General features: G+C 36.7%; 1 pseudogene across 1 annotated transcript; it reads left to right on the top strand.

Moving 5' to 3' along the window:
• The first annotated feature begins 2,395 nt into the window (after nucleotides 1-2,395).
• LOC110013307 (dnaJ homolog subfamily C GRV2-like) lies at nucleotides 2,396-21,343 on the top strand (annotated as a pseudogene). The gene is made up of 22 exons (XR_016065169.1): nucleotides 2,396-2,514; nucleotides 2,624-3,216; nucleotides 3,566-3,633; nucleotides 3,942-4,128; nucleotides 5,249-5,337; nucleotides 5,416-5,552; nucleotides 7,675-7,752; nucleotides 8,250-8,302; nucleotides 8,428-8,578; nucleotides 10,019-10,159; nucleotides 11,205-11,597; nucleotides 11,752-12,225; nucleotides 12,932-13,153; nucleotides 13,256-13,600; nucleotides 14,624-14,919; nucleotides 15,947-16,365; nucleotides 16,440-16,784; nucleotides 16,856-17,198; nucleotides 17,309-17,996; nucleotides 18,336-20,484; nucleotides 20,702-20,765; nucleotides 21,110-21,343. The product of XR_016065169.1 is annotated as a dnaJ homolog subfamily C GRV2-like (transcript).
• Nucleotides 21,344-21,587: the final 244 nt, after the last annotated feature.

The raw sequence follows: 21,587 nt of genomic DNA, 5'->3' as shown, positions 1-21,587 counted from the left end.
TAAAATATATATATATAAACTTGAGTTAATAACATTTATAACAAAAACAACCAAATGTATAAATATAAAAAAAAAAATTAGTGAAAGGAACTTACTATGCTAGTTTTGATTGTAAAAATCCTCGATTGAAAATGTCAAATAAAATAAAATAAAATTTTGGGTCAAATGCGCTTTCCACCCCTAAAGTATACATAAAATCGTCATATATACCCCTTCAAACTATAAAATATAACAAACTCCCTCATAATATAGACCAAAAATTTTATAACAAAAATACCCTTATTGTTTGCACCCTCTAAAATATGTTTATTATAGTCATCACCAAAAAACGTAATTTGAATTATTATAACTTTTTATTTAAAATAAATATTATCCAAAATTTATAATTTTTGTAATTAGTATGAAAATTTGAATAAACTCTATAAATTTTCAATTCATTTATTTTATATAATTTTTAAAAGATTTACATAACTTTTATTTTGTATTGTTATATATAGTGAAGTTTTTTTCTAGAGGAATTGTCAACATCATCTAAAAAATTATTTTGAACATTTATGTATACGTGCTATAAAATATGCTACTTTGTTGATATAATTAATCTATAATATTTTATTATTTTATGAGTGATGATATGCTATATTTTAAATATTTGTGCATGTAATTTAATATAAAAAATATTTGTACATGTAATTTAATATAAAAAATATATAAGTTATATAATATTTTATTATTTTTTATGAGTGATGTGTTTGCAAACCAGTTGGGGAAGGGGGCCAAGGAATTAAAGATATTGGTATTCTCAACCGAGCCCTAATGACAATGAAACTATGTGTCATTAGATGTGACCGAATGTCTATTTGGGTTGAGTGGCTACAGCTCGGACGACTACGAAATAATTCCATTTGGACAGTTAACGAGAAGGGAGGATCGTAGGGTTGGAGAAAGCTGCTTCGTCTACGCAGACTTATCCAATCAATGGTGGAGTTTCATATTGGTGATGGTAGGACCTTCTCTCTTTGGAAGGATCCATGGCATCACCTTGGACCCCTGATCACTAGATTTCCAAAAGGACCGAGATTACTTGGGCTAGACGATTCCACCAAGCTCCATACGGTTATTGATGAGGGCTAATGGCACTGGCCCCTCATCACAGATTTGGAATGCCTTCAGATTATCTATACATTACCCCAGATTCATGAAGGAGATGATAGAATCATTTGGCATTTTCTGGATGGGCGACCCACCGCCCAAGCTCTTTACCGACTTGTTAGCCCGACTGGACCGAAAGTAGGCTGGTCTTCACTACTTTCGGGTTCGTTTGAAGATTCCACGGCATACTTTTATCTTATGGATGGATATTTAGGAAAAATTACCAACGACGAACAAACCATGGCTCACACACATGGGAGGATGTATACTTTGTGATGAGGATGTAGTTGAGACACATTTTCATTTATTCTTCCAATGCCGCTTCAGCAGAAGATGCCTTTCAGCAATACGAGAATTATTCGATTCGGCTGGCCCAATCGAGCATGGGCAACGGATGTGGAATGGGCAGCGAGAAAATGGAGAGGGAAGCATATCATCAATGCTGCATACCGAGCGTTACTTGGATCATTCGTTTACCACTTATGGCGTAAAAGAAACTGCAGACGGTTCCAACAAACTGAGCATACGGCAAATGTATTGGCTTCTATCATTATCGACGATGTTAGGCAGAGAATTTTGAGTATTAATCTCTCTAGTTCTATTAGTACATGTGCTCTCTATAAACTATGGTGTATCTCTTGGCCTGTCGAGGGGTAACCAATTCACTGTTATACTGTACTATTTCTACATAATGAAACTTACCTTTACTCAAAAAAATATTTTATGAGTGATGATGGATTCTTCTTAAGCCTATCATACAATATTGTTGTATCTTGGGCAAGGTTCTTATAGTATGGCCTATATAATTCAAGCTACTATATTTTAAATATTTATGCATGTAATTTAATATAAAAATTATAAGTTATATAATATACTTTTTTATAAAATTAAATTGAGCTTGTAAATAATTTTCTTTGTAAAACATATTTTCATATTGAACTTGTAAAATTTTTTTTATGTATTATATAGTTTATATATAGCTATACATTTTGAACATTATTGTTTAAATAAAAATTTGAGTAAAAATTTTAAAATTACTAAAAGTAGTTTTGAGAGAAATTTTTTAATTAAATATACTTAAAAAGTGAAACAAAAAATATAAAAATAAGTTAAAAGGGTGTTTTGTTCTGTCAACACTAAGTTTTTTTTTTTTTCGGGAACTTTTGTTATAATAAACATAATTCAGGGGTCAAAATGTATAATAAAAATTTTATAATTTTGTAAAAGGTTTAGTAGCGGTAAGATGGTCGCATGGTAAAACATCTTTCAACTCTCTCCTCTTTCTCTCTCTCTCTCTCTAGGGTTTTGTTTTTCATCGATTGCACGAAAAATTCCCCAATTGGTCGTATCTATTCGATCGAAATGGTAAGCAAATGCGCGTTCCTGATTTCCAATTAGCTTATACGCTATTGTTGGCTTACCCATTTTGTATCTCGTGCTGTGATTTGTCGAATGTTTTGGTTTAATTTTGTAGGAAAATGGAGGCGGAGATTTGGAGGCGAAAATTGAGATGTTGCTGAATGTGGAGAAGCAGATGAGGCAAGTGGGTGATGTTGCAGGTACGAGGAAGGCCATCACACCTCTAGCAATTCTTCTTCTCACACCTCAAACAATACCCCTCATTTTCTCCCTCCAAGAAAGCCAAAGCCGGCGAAGGAGAGACGCCGCAGTTCCGTCCTCCCACCGCCAAAATACCCTCACCCAACCCCACCATCAAACCATTTCCCTTCTCCTCTGTTCACTTCTTCGAGGAAAAAAGTTAAAGAAAGCAGGTGAAGTTCATGGTGGTATGGCAGACTCAAAGGTTCGAATGTGATGGTACGGCAGCACCCGCGGGAGAAGCAGCTGCGGATGTGGGTACAAATCCAAGAAAGGAAAACCCCGCTGGTAAAAACCCTTAAACCACCGTTTTCTCCCCATCGTCAAACCCCACCGACACTCACATGGTGAAACCCTCTCCCTTCATTTCTTCTTTCTTGTGTTCATTTCTCACCCAAGAAAACAGAGTAAAGAAAACCAAGAAAAGCAGGGGGGAGAGACAGAGCGAGGAGGAGGCCTCAAATTATGGTATTGCGAAATGTTACTGCTGTTTGAACAATCCTTCTTGGCCCAATATTTTCTCATTGTTCATATATTGATAGATAAAGGAGGAATACTGGAATACTCTCTGTTGATGTCCTAAGTTTGCTCTCACTTCCTTGCTTGCAAATACTTTCTCCCTCCATCTTACATGTCATCTTTATCTTGCTTTCTAGTGCTTCTTTTATTTAATTTTTGCTTTGACAATCTAATGTGTTTAACTTGCTCTATTATAATATCATATGGTCAGTAATTTTCTTCTACTTAAAATTAGAAAAATGTTGCTAAGGATTGTTGGAACAGTTTACATCTGAATTTGATGAATGTCTTCTTCTAGGTTTGGGATTACACTGGTTTTGGATATACAAGGTACAATGCCAGAGACATTAACAAAGAAATACTAGGGTAAGCACAATTCTGCAGCTGTCTCCTTCCGTGATGAAACCTGTAATGTTCACAGATAATCTTGTTTGTGGTTTTCATTTAGGTGTGTTGTGGAGAATAAAGTGCTTCATAGATCTTTATTATCATGCTTCATAGGCCTTTCCCTCATTTTTTTTTCTTTTTTTCGTTTAATCCGTAATACCCAAACCTGAGGGTATGTGTCTGTATAATTATCCCGTAATCTTCCTTTGTTATTCCAGCTCTTAAGATGTGACAATTTGTAAGACATGAACATTTATCTAAATCATGAGCGTTCCATGGTTGCTCAGGTGTCATTGCTAAGAGGATATAAATCAGACAGGAGACCTGCAAACTTGACAATGATGGCAATTCTGGATGGCTTTCAGAAGGCATATTCCATTGATTTCAGACCACTCAATGTACTGCGCGCTGCTGCATTCCAAGGGGCTCATTATATTTCACCATTGAAAAGGCAAATAATCTCGTATGCATCTGGTGAGCAGAGATTTCTGCTTTTCTTATGACTTGTAACAGTTAATTTTCAGAACCATGCTAGTTCTTTTTGAATGATGAATTCTATTACATGAAGTTTTAATGGAAGCCACTTTTTCTTTTATGATGTTTCGTCCCCTTGACCTGTCCAAATCCAATTTTCATCCCTCTTTATCTTCTAATTCAAGAACCAACTTCAATTTCTGATGGTTTTAAGGGCCTTCACAGTTTATCATTGTTGGTTATTACCATGAACAGTTCAGTCTCCTTTCCAAGTTGAATACATTCATCATCTAATACCATATTGTGAGTGAGAGGCTGTTTCTGCTGTTTGAACAATCCTCAAATTAGGATTTTCTGTACAGTTTGGTCTTATGTAGACGCTATTCGTGATATTCCTATATTTAGTCAGTTTGGGTAATATTGAAGCTGATGAGCTTCTGCTCAAATATTGTTTCATTTGGTAATTTACTGAGTTGTGGAGCTTTGTGAGTACATGTATCATGAATGATTATGCTACTCATGATTGATTTATGATCAGCTACCCCCAAAACAGTTTCATTTTTTTTTTCTCGAAAATATTCAACTTGTTAATAGATCTGAAACTTATGCAAACCGATTCATTAGTTCATTGGTAGTGCTAGCTATTCTTTTGAGTGGATGGGTGGGCTGGTCCTCGTCCTACGTTTATCATTTTAGTGTTGTTCAAGGGTTGAAGGAGTATAATATTTGGGCATGGAGATTGGGTGGTATTAAGTTAAGCACTAGTAGCACAATGACATTGGGAGGAGAATAAATGGAACATAAGTATTGTCAAAATCTTTTAGGTACCTTTGAGGACTTACCATGCTGGCGATCAATATAACAAAGGACGACGGTCTTGTTTATAAGAGTGTCACTTTTGGCTGTGTTTGTGTGTATGTAATGATTCATGTTGTTCTTAGTTGTATGATGCCCTTATAAGTTCATGATTGATGGTTGGTTAAGGCTTCATCTTAACAACTACTTATCTTTTTAAGCAATGCATTGGCTGTTCATATATATATATGTGTGTGTGTAGACATTTGCCACATCTAATGCATTTGTCAACGTCTTTGTGTTTCAATGTTTCTGGACCGCATAGGTAACCAAGCTTGTACACTCGTTTAAGGAAGGTTCGGAGGAATGGTCCAAGAAGGCGGTAGAGCTTGAGGATTCATGAAGACTTTAGAAGTAAGTTCTATTTGTAATTTATTTATCCAACAATATCGAATGATGCACAGTACACTAATTCCTCTTGTGAACATGCAGTTTGGTTGTGGAATTTCAAAATTATCTGCTTGTCTTATGTCTTCATGCATGCTGGATGAAGGTGTATGAGGTGGCAAAGACGGTCTTTGAAAACAATGACACAGAAACTAGAAAGTCTTTGCAAAGTGATAATGGTGGTAAAAAGTTGATCATTTTCTTGGCTTTCACTCTTCATTTCATCCATCAAGCATTCCTTTATATGTTTGCATTGTTATCTTGTCTTGATATTTATCATCTACATTATGGGGTTGTGATTTTCTTTTTATCTATGGCAAGTTTGTTCCTTTGATAAATAGTGTTGGATGCTTTTTTAGTGGTTTTCAATTACTTTACTATTGTGGTGTGGGTGTTTCTCATCTTGTTTAATTTGGTTGTGCTTTTATGTTATCTCATTCAAGTAAACGACGTGTATTGTGTTCTTTGTGGTATATCAAGCTCTGTGAGACATTTTGTTGTCGGGATGTCTGTTATTGTTTAGCATTTTAGGATTAGACTCTTGGTTCAATTGAAATTACATGAAACTTCTAATATTCTAATTTTGATTTGAACAGCCCAATTCACCTTCCAAATGAGATAAAACCATTTCAAAAGTAAAGAATTCCATGACATATATGTAGTGTTAATTAACACATAGGAACCAGAGGGTAACTTTTTTTTTAAATTTTTGTTCATCTTTTGTTATCCTATCAAACTACTTTTGTTTTGTTTTCTTTTGCCAGTTACTATCAAACTACTTCCGTTTATATTATTTTTTAGTAATTTGAAAAATAAATGTGATTTAGGAAGTCATAAGATTGAGACATGAATGTGCACTAGCGTTATGTGATTGTTGCTTTGATTAACTGTGGAGTCGTTGAGGCATAATTTCATGCATTTTGAATTGCTTTGAAAGAGAGTTGGAATTTCTTTGCTTCTACTAAATCTTAGGATTCTTGTGAGATCATATTTGTTTGCTAAAACTCTACCCGATTGATCCTTATATCCCTAACATGGGACATGCATCCATTTTGAAAAATTCAAAGGCCCTTCCCCTTCCAGAAAAAAAAGAAAGAAAGGAAGAAAAGTAAGAAAAAGGAAATTACATCTACTCCGCTGGTTTAGGTCACTTAGTAACTGGGTAACTTCATCACAAATGTTGTTATTCACGTAAAATGGTGGCCGGAGCTATGAGTATGCAAAGCACTTTAGGTAAAACGTCTTTTGGTTGAGTAACCGGGTGCCTTCACCACAAGTGTTGTCATTCGCGTCAAAAGGCCAGAATGCGACATTTTTTGGTTGAGTAACCGGGTGCCTTCACCACAAGTGTTGTCATTCGCGTCAAAAGACCGGAAAACGGCCTAAAGAACACAAGTCGCGGGCAAAAACAAAGGAAAAAAAAAAGAAAATAAAAGCCGTGACTAAAGCAAAAGGGGAAGAAAAAAGAAAAAAAATTCATTAGTGGCCAAAGAAAAGAAAGAAAAGCGAAATCCGTCCCGACTAGGTAGATGTGAGGAGATAAAAGGGTATTGTGCTAGCATCGAGGATGATAACACTTTGAAATCCATAGATTTTGTGGAAGCTTGATTGTCCTCCTCTATACTTGGCGAAACGAAGTGCTGTGATGTGATTGGCCTCTTACCCTCGTTATGATAAGTTAGCATTTGCATAATGTGTTGCGGCGTTTGTGTTTTGAGATTATGTGCACATAGTATTTCATTCTGTTGGAGGCAATAACTTTAATGACACTGCGGCAGTCCTTTCTTTTCTTTATTGATTTATTAAAAAATTGTCACATTTCTTGGTGCTGAAAATTTTTTGTGTGTAAAATCCTCTACTTTGGCATGCCTTTTCTTATGTGACTACTATTTTTGGTTGGGAGGAGGAGGAGATAGATTCTGGCCTTGTATTTATTGTAACAATATTTAAATTCTATATTATTATAGTTTTCTTTAATCTTAATGAATTATTCCCTTTAGATTGCCATCCCAGCAGGGTGAGGGTGCAAGTTCAGTATATAGTGGTAGTGCATCTTACATGACCGCCCCCTAAAAGGAAAACGTATGTGCTTGCATGTAAGAGTTAAAGAAGTCTACCATGGTGCATATAGACAAGTATTATAAATTTTTCACTTCTAATCTTTACTGGCCCATGAATGCGGTATATCCAGGAATGTGAGGTTGGGAATCATTGTTAACTAATAATTGAAAATAAAATCAGATTCCTTTTCTGTGTTCCATCTTCTGTTAAACTCTTTAATGAAGTTCATCAGATATCTTTCAGTTACATTTGCTACACTTGGTGAGAACACGAGATGATGTCCCTGGATGTGCTTCTTAGTGCTGGTGTTCCGTGGTGCAGGTGACTATTTATATGCTATCATATCATCTTTATCATTTGTCCCCTACACTCTTATGCAGAACCCACTCATTAGTTCATTGGTAGTGCGAGCTATTCTTTTGAGGGGCTAGGTGTGTTAGTGCTCTCCTGCATTTATCTTTTTATGCACTTGAAGTGTTGAACGAGTAAAATTCAAGTCCATACTCGACAATAGATATTGGGTGGTATTGAGTTATGAGCTCACAGCAAGGTGTTTTAAATGAAAAAAGATTACATCATGAGAAGAATATATGGAACATAAGTACTGTAAAAATCTTTTAGGTACCTTTGAGGACATAGCATTCCGCTAGGGATTTTCTTATCCATTGAAAATCAACAGATACAATTAGATACCATCATTTGTTAATATTAGGCCTGTGTTACTTTTTGTTGTTCTGCATCTTTAATGATTTAATCTTTGATTGCATTGTAAGTCACTCTCTTAAATCAATGTTTTTCTTGACTACTGGTGCAAAAAGCTCGAGAATTTGTTGTCACTTCCCAAGAGCTTATCACTCGGGGTTCAGTCCTGGTAAGTCACTTGTACTGGCTTAATCCCTATCGATATTTATGTTGATCTATCTAGAGAAGTTATTTAATATCAATATCTGAAATTAAAGTGCTTATTCTGTTTATTCGATCTTATTATTGTTTTAGGATATTATTGTGGAGATGTTGCTGATATGGCTAATACTGAATCGTCGAGTGTTGCAAGAGAAGATGCAATACATAGTGCAGCTATTAGGTGTCCTCCAATGGTGTCTCGCTTCCAGTTATCATATGATCTTGCAGTCTCGTTATGTTCAAGGTTTGTTTTCTTTTCTTATGTGTGATCCTCTTCTGGTATCACGCAGAATGGTCTCTTGGAAATTTAGTATTTTACCGGCATTCCTTTTCTTGTTATGCCCCTGTGCAGAAACCTATGGTAAGATAGTAATTATTATTTAAAATTGAAATATATGCAAATAATTGCTTCATTTATGTAATATATGACTTTTGATCACAATTGGAATGTGTCGCGCTGTAGAATGATGCATGTTAGTTGGAGCTAAATGAAGGTAATTTGGTGGATATCTCTAAGTCATAAAGTATCAGAGCATTTTAGAGGATGCTTGATGGTTTTGATTTTTTGAGTGCAATAATGGCAATATACTAAAATCGTCCACAACAGTAGACATACTGTCCCCATATTCTTTTACTATTCCTTTCTCGAATTATGATATGCCTGTTGCTATGTAAATTGTTGAACTTATGTACATGAGCATGCAATTGCAATCTCTGGGATTTTGGCATCTAACTATTTGGACAATGCTCTGGTCCGTTGTTGTGGGATGGGATGTTTGATGCTACATTTAGGATATTCTATACAGTTTGGTCTTATGTAGACGTTATTAGTGATATTACTTTTTTTTAGTCAGTTTGGGTAAGATTGAAAGTGATAAGCTCGTGCTCAAGTATTGTTTCATTTAGTAATTTACTGAGTTGTGAAGCTCTGTGAGTACATGTATCATGAATGATTATGCTAGTCAAGATTGGTTTATGATCAGCTACCCCCAAAACCCTTCTATTGCATTTGGTCTCTGAAATATGCAACTTGTTAATAGATCTAGATCTGAAACTTTGAAATAATTAAGCAGGCTGTTCAATTTGAGAATTGGAGTTCATTGGGTTTAGGCCTTGAATTGGTATCCTTTTGTCTATACCTGTATCATCCAGAATGGTACCGTGATGCCAATCAGGATCACCATGAACTCTGTGCTTCCTGTTTCCATCATGTCTGCTGACTTGTATTGAACTACTCTAGCTCTCTTTGCGGATCTTGGGGATCTTCAATAGCACTGAAGTGTTGTTTATATATCAAACTACTGCTGAACTGATGGAGTTGAATTAGTATCTAGTTTCTATAGAGACTAATTACTGGACTACAGACTATGATCATGATCATTCTGTTGCAGTTTTTCGCCACGGAATATGAAATAAAGTAATTTCTACTGTGATAACGAAGAATTTTTCGCTCTTATGATCATCTACATTTCTTAGACTAAATATATTATTAATTAGTTACTGAACGAGGTTCTTTCTTATTTACTTTGTTATTTAAATAGGATATCTATGGTAGAGAAATTTCTGTTTTTCCTGCGCCAAAGGGACAAATAATGACATGGAGGGAGTCTATACTTGATACACCTACCTATAGTTGGGTATGCTTGTTTTACAATGTTCCTAAAACGGGCGTGTTCTTTTTCAGGTAGGAGATGTGGCATTGTCCATATTGCACAGTATGGTAGCCGCTCATTCAGGTATAGATGATGCTGGAGAGATTGTTACACCAACCCCCAGAGTAAAGAGGATCTTGTCAAGCTCACATTGTCTTCCACATATTGCACAAGTACTATTTTTAAGTGCCTGTCCTTCTATTGGTTGTGTGTGCTCTTGTCCCAATTTGGCCAACTGAAAAATCTACTCAGACTTATTAGAATAAAAAATTGCTAAAAACGCAGAAAGTTATGCTTATTATTGTATCTTTTGTTTATTTACCTGGAGAGCCTGAAAAATGTAAAGGTTGATATGTGGTTTCAGATAAGTTCCATCAACCTTTGTCCTCAAATATTTGAGATTTTCAATCTGGCAGTTCTATGATTTGTATTCGCTTAGGGATAGTAAGTCGAGGATTATGTTGATGGATATGCGAGGGTGGTGTACAGCATTTCCGACTTCTGTTAAAAGAGTTCTAAATATTGCTTGTACGTAGATCTGGTACAAGTTGGTTCAAAAGAATTATGAAGGGCTGTTCATTTTGTTTTTCCCTTCCCTCAATCTTTACTCGCTTCAATGAGCAGGCCATTCTTTCACGTACATAAAGCACTGGGCCCCTTAAAGCATTCCTTTTGTTATGAGCTTGGTTACATAAAAGATTGATGTGTGGCACGTAGAGTAAAATAGGATCAGAGCTTTATCCTACAATAAACCGGTTGCCTTGCAAGCCATTTAAAATGGGAGTCAGTTGTCCGGAATTTATGCTTATCGTCACATGAGATGCACATTGGAGACTGATTGAGAAAACAACTGTAGAAGGGTCACTGGAACTATTGCACCTCCTTAAACTAAGATATAGTTTTCCTGTAATATGCACTTAGGATATCCACGTTTACTAGTATCCTTAAACTCCTGGTGTTTTAAAGATGCAACTTTTCATATTCTCTTGTGCCTTGTCATGGTAATTATATTATAACACTTTCACTTTGGAAGTGGGGTAACTTTTGTTCCTTTCTTTGCCTTCCACACAGGTTTGCGATGTTTTCGTTATTTTTTCTTTTGTTTTTAAGCTGAACTAGGCAGTGGCTCGATGTTGGCTCCCTCAATATGCACATTGTTTCTCAATTTCAGAGCTTCAGTTAATGAACCAAATTCTTTCCTCTATTTCTTATGTGCAGGCAATGCTTTCTGGTGAACCAACTATTGTTGATGCTGTTGCTGCTCTGCTGAAAGCTATAGTTACTAGGAACCCAAAAGCAATGATCCGACTATACAGTACAGGCGCATTTTCTTTTGCTCTGGCTTACCCTGGATCTAATCTTCTTTCAATTGCCCAACTCTTCTCAGTGACTCATGTTTATCAATCTTTTCATGGTGGTGAGGAAGCTGCAGTTTCCTCTTCTCTACCTTTGGCGAAACGAAGTGTTTTGGGCGGCCTCTTACCTGAGTCATTGCTTTATGTACTGGAACGTAGCGGCCCAGTTGCTTTTGCCGCAGCAATGGTTTCTGATTCTGACACTCCTGATATTATTTGGACACACAAGATGCGAGCAGAAAATCTGATCCGTCAGGTAGCCCTGAATCTGCAACTGGAGTTTGCTACTTGTCTTTCACCCCAAGCTTCTTTTGTTAACATTTAGTATTTACATTCTAAAACATGGTGGTACTTGAGTCATCCTCAATGCAAATAAGTGCTGCATTTAACTCTCAGTTTTATTTGATTAGGTTCTTCAGCATCTTGGTGATTTCCCTCAGAAATTGTCACAGCATTGTCATTCCTTATATGACTATGGTCCAATGCCACCCGTGACATCCAGAGCTGAAAGATGAAATGTGGTGTCATCGTTATTATCTTCGAAACTTATGTGATGAAATTAGATTTCCTAATTGGCCTATTGTTGAACATGTTGAGTTTTTGCAATCATTGCTAGTAATGTGGAGAGAAGAGTTAACTCGAAGGCCAATGGACCTTTCTGAAGAAGAAGCTTGCAAGATACTAGAGATTTCCATGACACCCCTAAGAAACCAAGTTTTGAGTCAGTTGAGGAGATACCTGATATATCAAAGCAGATTGAGTATATTGATGAGGAAAAGCTCAAGAGACAGTATAGGAAACTTGCAATGAAGTATCATTCGGACAAAAATCCTAAAGGGAGGGAGAAGTTTCTGGCAGTGCAGAATGCTTATGAGTGCTTGCAGGTATGCCAAATTCCTTGATCCTGTGTGAGGATCTGTCGTTACTCATAAAAAACGGAGACTATATGATTAAGCTTGAGAAAAAAAAAAGAACATATAGACAAGGGATCTTATAAGCTGCCAGATCTTATTTCCAATGAATTAGTCGACTTGTTTAGACGTCGTTTTCACAATTAAGCTGTTTATTTGACTGGTAGAAAGTGCTCGAAAGGTATTTATGCTGTCAAGATGAGCCAAATGCTTTTTTGCACATAAATGGATATCGGTATTGATTTTAAATATATCTTGGAACTAGGAAGGACACGGGACTATATATATATATATATTTAATTCTTAGATATGATACTACCTCAATTTAAGGTGTGGACCAAGAAATAAATTTAAATATATAAATTTAAGTGGCTTTTGCGGAAGAGTGAAAATGTAAATCATAGGGCTTTCCTATGAGGTTTGGACTACTTACATATGTTTCCCTTTGGTTTTGTTGCCTGCCACTAATATTTCATTCTGCAATCAGTAAACTTCTTGGAATATGATCAGCAAAGTTGGACAAAATTCCTAAGTTGAACCCTACATATGACGGTTTTTATGAGGCATGTCTTTGGCCGGAATGCAATCCTCTTTAATTGGTTGTATTTCTTCATATTTGAGTTCCATGTTTCATATTTTCTTTTTAGTGATCTACTGCTTTCTTATTCCTCTCCCTTAGGTGACCGTGCAAGGATTGCAAGGTCCCCAGAGTTGGAGGTTATTGCTTCTCTTAAAGGGCCAGTGTTCTATATAGGCGATATGGGAATGTATTGATGCCATTCAAATATGCTGGATATCCTATGCTCTTAAGTGCCATTACAGTGGACAAGGATGATAACAATTTTCTTTCCTCTGATCAAGCACATCTTCTAGTTGCATCCTCGGAGCTTGTTTGGTTGACGTAAATTCATCATCTGCCTTTAATTTCCATATCATTCTTCTTTAGATAAGTACTTTGTAAATGTACTTTTGCTTATGCTATTTCCACATATTTAACTTTCAGGTGCGAGTCTTCATCATTGAACGGTGAAGAGCTTGTGAGAGATGGTGGAATACCTCTTCTTGCAACCCTCCTTTCCCGTTGCATGTGTGTGGTCCAACCAACAACTCCTGCCACTAAACCGTCCGCCACTATTGTCGCTAACATAATGCGAACCTTTCCAGTTTTGGGTCAGTTTGAAAGTGCGAGAACTGAGATGCTCGAATTTTCAGGATTAGTTGATGACATTGTTCATTGCACTGCACTTGAGCTTGTTCCTGCTGCTATTGATGCTGCCCTGCAGACCATTGCTCACCTTTCTATCTCCTCTGAAATTCAAAATGCCCTTCTGAAGGCTGGTGTACTGTGGTAAGATAGATCATTATATTGTTATGATTATGCTTTCATCAGTTTTCTAGCATGAGATTCTAGTTTCTGGAAGTTCGCAGAACACTACTGTTTCTGTTATGGATTTCTGGACCGTCCTTTTATATTTATCGCTTAACCTGGTTCCAAGTGGCATATTGCTTAGTGACTTAGTTTCTATTCGTTCATTACTTTTCACTCTTTTGCCCATATAATTCTTCGTAGCTCATATATGGATATTGAATAATGAAATTACCCATATTGGTCTATTTATAATGCTCTTTGTGCTCATGTGGATGACTTTGTTGCTGGAATTTTCTCTGTGTCTGTCTGAGCTTGTATAGAAAACTTATTTGCTTGTGAAGGTGGTCATATTTTTATTTTTTTAAATTGAAGAAAATGTTGGAACTCTAGTGTTGAAGATGCTTTGTGGTGACTATTCTTTGAATGCCAGAATATACTTTTTCTACGTGAAGTGTGAAAACTTAAGCTTTATGAACAATTTGAATTTTGAAGCCACTGCATCAGCTGGCACATGACTGTTACATCTTACAAAAACCACTCCGATGTTTCTCAAAAAACTGCCGTACCTTGATGTTATAGTTTTCTCTTGTGGTCTGTTACTTGAATCGAGGTCCATTTACAAACTTGAGGGTTCATAGAGTTAATGTTTATTTGTTCAGTACCTTTTGTCGAGTCAATTTGCTTGCAAAGAGAGTCCAACTTTTATTTTAAAATTGAACAAAATCTTGGAACTATTGTGTTGAAGGTACTTTATGGTGACTATTCTTTGAAAGACAAAATTTCATTATTCTATGGCACTGTGGAAGTTTATGGTTTATGAACATTGTGAACTCGAAGGCCTCTGCATCAGCTGCTATGTGCCTGTTATATCTTAAAAACCACTCCACTGTTGCAAACTGCTTTATCGTGATGTTATGGTCTTTCTCAGGTGGATTTTTTTTTTGAAATCCAGGTCCATTTCAGAAACTTGTGGTTTTATAGGGTCACTTTTTGTTTATTCAGGTACCTTATACCATTGTTGCTCCAATATGATTCGACGGCGGAGGAATCAGATAAGAGAGATGCACATGGTGTTGGAATTAGCGTTCAAATAGCAAAAAACATACATGCTGTAAAAGCATCTCATGCCTTGTCAAGGCTTAGTGGTTTGGTTGACGAGGAGATCCCGACACCCTACAATCAGGCTGCAGCTGATGCCCTTAGAGCTTTACTAACCCCTAAACTTGCAAGCATGCTGAAAAATAAATTTGCAAAATGACCTCCTATTCACATTAAACTCAAACTTGGAGTCCCCTGAGGTAAATGCTGCAGATTTTGCATTTTGACAAAGAAAAAACGTATTGGGTGCTACTTGAGCATTGCCTCATCTTCCTGCATCAGTATCTGCATAGTTTCTTTGAATGTTGTGAAACTCAGAGCACTATAACGGGGCAGGCTTCTTAACATACCTTTTCTGATATGTAGGCAATATTTGCTTCTTCTTCTTTTGTAAGTACTTTGTTGGTTCTATTAGAAGTAGATAATTGGGGGAAAAAAGAGAGGAAAGCAATATGTTCTACAAGTTTGTGTTATTAAAAGTTTTCAAATTGGCTTTAACTACTTGGTATGTAGTTGTCATGAAGATTCTATAACTGATTCAAGTTTCATTTTTTTTTTCTTTTCCTGATTTACTTGTTCCGGGTGGTTTGGTGGCATATTCTGGACGTTCTGCATTCAGATTTAGAGAACTTAATTTTCTTTGAACTGTCTTTTGCACTGGACATAGTATTTAATTCAAAGAATCTCTTGCAGCTCAACTATTGGTTCTTTAAGGGAAGAGGTTATTTGTTTGCATCTAATAGAGTATCTTCTTCCGTATATCTATCTTGTCTGATCAAAGAAATTTGGTTTTGGGCCTTAAAATCTATGCCCTTCCTATCTATGACTAGTTGTGAAGTTTCCATGCATTTCTTATGTTTGATATGCGAACCTATTTGCACATTTTCCTCCTCCCCACCCCATAAAAAAAAAACAAAAAAACAAAAAAAGAAGCTTTTGCACCAGAAGTTCTTTTCACGAGCCTGAAGGTTTTATTTTTTGCATAATGATTAAGAAAAGGGTATCTATTATGTGCAAGCTATAATTCTAATCTATATATTGGTTGTCTTTCTGATAATAATTGGGGTGTGGGTGTTACTTTCCATAACTATCTAGATTGAAAATGTTTTAAACACATATACTGTAGTTCCAAGTGATGGCCATTTGTAGATGCTCTATGCCATAGTTGATGACGTTGTGGGACTCTTAGATATCATGACATAGTTTCACTTGATCTTTCATTAACAGATAATCTGGAATTCCTCCACCTGAGTAGAACTTTTGAAATTTGTGGAAGAGCAGCGTGCAAGCCTTAGTCATCATGGTTCGTATGACCTTAAAGATTCGCATTCCTTTGTTTATGAAGCATTATCTAAGGAGCTCTATATTGGCAATGTATACTTGAGAGTCTATAATGATCAACCAGATTTTGAAATTACTAAGCCTGAGGACTTCTGTCTTGCCCTTGTTGATTTTATATCACATCTAGTCCATAATGCACCCGCTGCAAGCATGGATACTCATGTTAATAGTGATGTAACCACTGATGGATCTGCCGAGCAGCATCTGATGATTCTTCAGTATCACTTGATGGGAAAAGCTTGGAGAGGGAGGATTTGGAACTAGTTAAAAATCTTCAATACGGTCTGCTATCCCTTCAGCTAGAAGTCTGGTGGTTTTTTGTCTGACACTTTTTTAGTCACCCTTGACACCTTTTTTTCTGTAATTTCTGTAATTTCAGCACTTGTTGACAAAGAATCTGAATTTAGCTTCAGTGGTCTCCACAAAGGAGAAGCTATTCCCCTCTTTGAATGCTTTTCTCTTCCTGTTTCTTCATCAAGCAACATTCCTCAGCTATGTCTACTTGTTTTGTCACGGTTGACAACATATGCACCTTGTGTGGAAGCAATGGTCACAGATAGCTCTGGTCTGCTTGTTTTATTACAGTTGCTTTACTCATCTTCCAGCTGCCGTGAAGGAGCTTTGCATGTTCTCTATGCCTTAGCAAGCACGCCGGAGCTAGCTTGGGCAGCTGCAAAGCATGGAGGGGTGGTTTTCATTCTTGAAGTTCTCTTGCCAATACAAGGTATGCTGATCTCATAGATAGCGGTTTCTTAAGAATTCTATCTTGCGCTCTAAAATGGAAATTTTGTGTAGAAGAGATTCCGTTGCAGCAAAGAGCCGCAGCAGCTTCGCTATTAGGGAAGCTTGTTGGCCAGACTATGCATGGGCCTAGAGTGGCGATAAGTCTGGCAAGATTTCTGCCTGATTTCCTTGTCTCGGTAATCAGGGATGGTCCTGGTGAAGCAGTTGTGATTGCTCTTGAACAAACAACAAAACTCCTGAACTAGTCTGGACTCCAGCAATGGCTGCATTGTTGTCTGCACAAATAGCAACTATGGCTTCGGATCTGTACCGTGAACAGGTGAAAGGACGTGTTGTTGATTGGGATGTACCTGAGCAGGCCTCTGGCCAACAGGAGATGGGAAATGAACCTCAGGTATAACTGCTGTGTGCTGCAGATGTACTCTTTTGTTTTTGATTGATTACATGGATGTTCTAAAGAACGCTAATTCTGTTTAATGACTTACATCATGTATTGCTGTCTAGGTTGGAGGGATCTATGTTAGGTTATTCCTGAAAGATCCCAAATTTCCACTTAGAAATCCCAAGAGATTTCTTGAAGGGCTGCTGGATCAGTACCTTACATCCGTTGCCGCCTCACAATATGATGGCCAAGCTGTTGACACTGAACTTCCTCTACTTCTTTCTGCTGCCCCGGTCTCTTTACTCAGGATGTACCCCGCTCTTGCAGATCATGTTGGATATCTTGGTTATGTGCCCAAACTTGTGTCTGCAGTAGCCCATGGAGCAAGCAGAGAAACAATAGCTTCAGAAACCTATGTATCTGAGGATGGTTCGTCGCAACAAAATTCACAAACTCCTCCGGAGCGAGTTCGCCTTAATTGTTTACGTGTTCTACATTAGCTTGCAGGTAGCACCACCTGTGCAGAAGCTATGGCAGCCACTAGTATTGGGACACCCCAGATATGCCGTGGTTTTAAGCAGCCCCCCTTTCTTCCCCTCCAAGAAAATATCATACAAAAGATGTGTTTATCTGATTAAACATCTGTTGCTAAGTTTGGTATTGTTCTGATGAGCTTTTTCTTCAGGTAGTTCCACTTCTGTCGAACGCGATTGGTTGGCAAGGTGGAAGCATCCTAGCTCTTGAAACCTTAAAGCGTGTTGTAGTTGCAGGGAATCGAGCAAGAGATGCACTTGTTGCACAGGGTCTCAAGTGAGCATCAATATCTCTTTAGACCCTAAGTTGTAGAATTGTTATGCATGTGAAATGTGCAGACGTGGTTAATGAAACAATAATGCGCATAAATTCATCTGTGTTTTCATGATAAATTTTCTAAGATGGGTGCATAAGTAATGCAAATCATGCAATTAGTATTTATTAGATACAAAGTAATTTTCGGCCCACAACGTGCAATTATCTGTCACCTGGGCTAAGATATGGGTGGGTGATTGAGTCTGTTTTTAGAATATTATTGGGATATGCATCCTGATAAAACTACTGTTGCATGTTCTCCGTGTCATGCAATAGTAACATGGCATATAATTGTTGTAGGGTTGGTCTTGTGGAAGTTCTTCTTGGCCTTCTTGACTGGCGAGCTGGGGGAAGAAATGGGCTTTGTTCACAGATGAACTGGAATGAGTCAGAAGCAGCAATTGGCCGGGTTCTTCAAATTGAGGTCTGTACCATATCATGATTTGTGTGAACACATACTGCCTTTTCTGCATGGTGGTTTGGAAAATTCAGATGGTGCCTTTAGATTAAATGATAAATGGCTTTATATCCAAGTATAGAACATTTGCAATGAACTAACATAAAATGCCAGACCAACCTTGTGGGACAGAAGTGGTGCATAATTAGCAAAAGAAATTATGTTCTGAATTCATATGATAAGTTGCTCAAGGTGGTCTGAGTTCTATTTTTTTTAATTTCTCCAGAAATATATTTGTGTTTATAATCTCTTTGTGGTCATAATCCTTTTGTTGTGGGATCTTCCATGTTTCCTTCAAAGGACAAGGAAAAACAATATGCACACCAAAATGAAAAGCTCTAAAAGGATTAGTAGTTTACAAGTCCTTGTTAAAAGCTTTTCTTGAGGTATTGCGATTGTTCCGTGAGTTTTTTGATTAGCATGCGAGAATACTAAGTGAATAATGATTTATTTAGGCTTAAGAAAATTAAAGCTGTTGAGAAGATTTCTGTATCTTCGTTTCACATGTATCTTTGATCTGCTTTGCACTGTAGATGCAGGCTTATTAAGGAGTTCTTCCATACTCTCGCATAGGATGGGCAGGATAAGGTCAGCTAATACTGGGGTCTAGTTTTGATCTAGGTAATAGAACCGCCAGGATAATAGATCATATGCTCTGAATTTGTGGGTTGATCATGCATAGTGTATGAGTTTTAATGCATTTAGTGGGTAATGTTGTGACACTGCAGATTATCAGGAAACATGGAGTGTAAATGAATTTTTGAAAAGCATGAATTGTTCTGAAATAATTTACATGCCAAATGTATGTGATACATGAATTAAATATTGAAAAGCATATTTTTTTTTAAAACTAATTTGCACACCAAGTATATGTGAAACACAATTGACAGATATGATGGTTTTTAGAATTCAATGGATCTTTTAGTAATTTAATATTCAGAAAAAGATGTCATTTTGTTGTAACGAATCTTCCAATAGACGTTATTGGTGATATTCTTCTTTTTTAGTAAGTTTGGGTAAGATAAAAAGTGATGAGCTCCTGCTTAAGTATTGTTTCATTTGGTAATTTACTGTGAAGCTTTGTGAGTACATGTATCATGAATGATTATGCTACTCAAGATTGATTTATGATCAGCTACCCCCAAAACCCTTCTATTGTATTTGGTCTCTGAAATATGCAACATGTTAATAGATTAGATCTGAAACTTTGAAATGATTAAGCAGGCTGTTCAATTTGAGAATTGGAGTTCATTGGGTTTAGGCCTTGAATTGGTATCCTTTTGTCCAGAATGGTACCGTGATGCCAATCAGGATCACCATGAACTCGGTGCTTCCTGTCTCCATCATGTCATCTGTACATTGTACTAACTTGTATTGAACTACTCTAGCTCTTTGCGGATCTTGGGGATCTGAATTAATACATTATTCAATTTCTATAGGCAGTTGCTCATCATCTTGTAATAAAAATTATTGGAGGTTTTCGCTGGTTTTACTCAATCCAGGCTTAAAACTCGGCTTCATATTGCACAGTTGGTGAAGGTGAAGGATACATCAGCTAAACTTAAGCAAGCTAGTGAAACATAATATCAAGTTGAAGTTAGTGTCATTTTGTCTCTTTGCTTAACAAATGATCCGGCAGTTGTATTGTGTCATATTTCATCTATTCTGTCTATTTTAACCATTTATGTGTCATGATTGCCTGCAAATTGTGGTGTCCTAGAAATCTTGCAATCTCTTGAAACTCAAACAATGCAAATAGACTTTGTTTGTAGTTTTTTTGTTTAAAATTTATGGGGCAATAAAATGATGTTTGAACTTTTTCTTGCACCAATCTCTGATGCGTGCTAGATGGTCTAGATGGTTTGATTTCCATACAGGCAACGAAGAAAATTACACCGCCAAACTTGCGAAAGACTTTCACGCATATTTGAAAGTCTGCTTAGAGGGAGACGGCGAGTACTCCTTTTGTTCCCCAAGCCATCTTCCTTCTAGGTAATATATTCTATGGGATAGGATGCTATCCAAATGAGTTCAACTCTGGAATTTTCTTTTGTTTGTGTTTTCGGTAATGACAAAACTATGGACAATATTTTATAGTTTGTGAAATTTGCATTGACTGGTGGACCATTTACGTAATCTCATACCACTTTCTATGTTAAACTATATTGTTAGGATGTGGCTTAGATTTTGAAACTACTATCTCCTGCAGCTACTCAGCAGGCGATGCAGATATAAGAGTCCGATACAGTGAGCTCGTCTTGTGAATCTAGGAGGTACACCAATTAAGGAATTTTAACGTTTGTGGTAAATGTAATTTGAAAATGGCAAACATATAATAAACCATCTTTTCATCAACAGGCCATTGTAAATTTGGTTTAGCATGAAATTGAAATGAGATTCACTATTTGCGGACTATACATAGTGTTTGTAACTTTGTAAAAGTACTTGCATTTGTGGTTTCTCATCCAACATATGTTATGGTACCCGTCGCATATGCAACTTCATCAAATTTGTCTTGTCGCCCTCTAATTTATAGTTCTTTCTTTTTCTTTCATTTTTGTCTTCCATCTTTCTTTTAAACTCTTCCAATGAAGTTCATCACATAATTTTCTTTCAGTTGCATTTGCTACACTTGTTGAGAAGACCACGGTGATGTTTCTGGAAGTGCTTTAGTATTGGTGTTCCGTGGTGCAGGTGACTATTCGTATGCTATCATATCATTTTATCATTTGTCCCCTAATGTTGTGTTGTTGGGTTCTCATTTTATTGGATTTTTGACTAATTGGAGCGTATTTCTTCATTGTTTTTGCTGCTCTGATTAATTTATCTAGTAATAATAGTGTTTGTGTTCTACCACCTTGCATATTGGCTTCTTTGCTGCTAAAACTCTGTTATTGTTCTCCATTTCCAACTTTCTTGTTTACAGCATATATAGAACTAACATATTGTAGAACTCTTGTAAAGCTAATCTACTCTTGTGGTAGAGATTGTGTTCTTGCTTGAGTCCATGTTGAAGTAACTTCCTCCTCGCTTATACAACTCTTTGACAGCATAAGAATTGGCGGGTGAGTAATACAGTTGTTGAACAAAACCTT

This window comes from Sesamum indicum, linkage group LG4 (assembly GCF_026168435.1).
Source record: "Sesamum indicum cultivar Baizhima isolate 11 linkage group LG4, ASM2616843v1, whole genome shotgun sequence".
Taxonomy (NCBI): Eukaryota; Viridiplantae; Streptophyta; class Magnoliopsida; order Lamiales; family Pedaliaceae; genus Sesamum; species Sesamum indicum.
The sequence above is the reverse complement of the archived record's forward strand: the minus strand, read 5'-3'. Positions and strand labels throughout refer to the sequence as shown.